We start from the raw sequence: 2,244 nt of genomic DNA, 5'->3' as shown, positions 1-2,244 counted from the left end.
ACAACCACCGATATTTCGACAGATAATGCCCTGTCTTTTTAATTCACAAATGCAGCAAGGAAGTGCTCTGCGGGGGAGTTCAAAACCACTGTATGCAGAGAATATCCGTAAAGATAACACACACACACACACACACACACACACACACACACACACACATGCTGAAAACACTAGCACCAACAAATAACCAAAGTTAACTGATTAATAACCAGTGGGTAAGGGAGCATTGACTCCATTCCTCTATTGTTTGACAAGGGAGAGAGTATGATTTCAGGCAGAATTTAAGCAAAACCCTCGGTCTGTATTTACAATATCACTTGATAACTTAATTACAGCTACTTATTTAATAACAATATCCCAGTAGCTGGAAGTACATGCCAGAACCTCTGTGTTCTTATATTCCATACGATGACCAGTGCCAAGGCAATGTTTTCCCGGCTGTCGTTTGCGTGTGTGACGCTTGTGCTCGGTACACCAATCCTCCACGGTCCTGACCGTCTGACAAATGTATATGACATACAGTTGAAACGAATATGATAGACATACGCCTTGCACAAACCAAGAACTTACGAGGGACCTAATCTCATATCGAAACTAAACTCCTCCCTCACAGGCCATGAAGGCCGAAAGGTACCGACTGGTCGCTATGTTATCCTCAGACCACAGGTGTCACTTTATGCGGATATGTGGGGGCATATGGTCAGCACACCGCTCTCCTGGCCGTATGTCAGTTTCCGAGACCGAAGCCGCTACTTCTCATTCAAGTAGCTCCTCAGTTTGCCTCACAAGGGCTGAGTGCACCCCGTTTGCCAACAGCGCTCGGCACACCGGATGGTCACCCATCCAAGTGCTAGCCCAGTCGGACAGCGCTTAACTTCGGTGATCTGACTGGAACCGGTGTTACAATTGCGGCAAGGGCGTTGGTGGTGGTGGTGGTGGTGGTGGTTAGTGTTTAACGCCCTTCGACAACGAGGTCATTAGAGACGGAGCGCAAGCTCGGGTTAGGGAAGGATTGGGAAGGAAATCGGCCGTGCCCTTTCAAAGGAACCATCCCGGCATTTGCCTGAAACGATTTAGGGAAATCACGGAAAACCTAAATCAGGATGGCCGGAGACGGGATTGAACCGTCGTCCTCCCGAATGCGAGTCCAGTGTGCTAACCACTGCGCCACCTAGCTCGGTTTAGGGCGTTGGCCCTTATCTCAGTGGTTGTCGGAAAACGCATCTACATCACATTTCTGCAAAATACGATCACTGCTGTTGCAAGTGCTTCCATCCTAAGGCAGAAAGCCCTTAACTTTGGTGCCACTAAGGTATTGTCATCACCCACCCAGATTGATCAGTAGTACAACATAAGTCTTTCACTATAGCCATTCTAACGAAAGGTTGTAACTAACCTGTTTCTACAGGTTATTACGTTAAGAGTGGGAATGGATATGCTTATTGATTGTGAAATTAACGTGAGAAGATTCGGGTCGCCACCGACTCTAAGCATACAACTAATCAAAGGTTTGACCGAGTCGGAAAATAAATTTGTTCACAGACCAAAAAACTCACAAAAATGCATACGTTGTGATGTCGCTCACAGGGGATACGATGTAATTAATAGTATTCCCCGTGCACTGTTCACGACAATCAAACATTTAAAATAAAATAGAAAATGCATGAACACTGTGCAGAAGATCAGCTGCCAGCAACACACCTGAAAATAAGACTTAATCTAAAGCATTTGTTATAAAATACAATGGGGAACTAATCACTGGACCTGTGCGTAAGAAAAAAAACGCGTTGGATGTGCTAACGGGAAAGCTACGAGGTGAGTGGCTTAGGTGCAAGAACGTAACCTCGGAACACAAAAGAAAATTGTAGATAAAATCATTAATTCCTAAGATAAGGATGTGAGGCATGTACACAATTCCTGATAACATAAATTTCTAAAACATATCGATACATACACCGTTAAAATCTACACCTAAAATCATTGGTGTCAATCATTCATACAACTGCTGTTGCCTGATAACTGATCGCAATAACTCGTGAAGCGGTACACGTTTCGCAGTACACCCGCGTGCTCACGTGGTTTGTGGAGACGCAATTTCTAGGTATCTTGGCCAAGTCGCAACAATATCACATCACACAATCACGAACAGTTAACATTCGTTAAAACAAACATGAGACCGGACAGTTAGTGATGACGGTAGCCCAACAAACTGTAATGTTCAACCACGTGGTCGGCTCCCCGCGG

At 45.0% G+C, this 2,244-nt stretch overlaps 1 non-coding gene across 1 annotated transcript; it reads right to left on the bottom strand.

Moving 5' to 3' along the window:
* Nucleotides 1-1,104: 1,104 nt before the first annotated feature.
* Trnaa-cgc (transfer RNA alanine (anticodon CGC)) lies at nt 1,105-1,177 on the bottom strand. Its single transcript has one exon. It is a non-coding gene; the product is annotated as a tRNA-Ala (tRNA).
* Nucleotides 1,178-2,244: the final 1,067 nt, after the last annotated feature.

This window comes from Schistocerca serialis, chromosome 5 (assembly GCF_023864345.2).
Source record: "Schistocerca serialis cubense isolate TAMUIC-IGC-003099 chromosome 5, iqSchSeri2.2, whole genome shotgun sequence".
Classification (NCBI taxonomy): domain Eukaryota; kingdom Metazoa; phylum Arthropoda; class Insecta; order Orthoptera; family Acrididae; genus Schistocerca; species Schistocerca serialis.
Note: the sequence above shows the minus strand (reverse complement) of the source record. Positions and strands in the feature narration are given on the sequence as shown.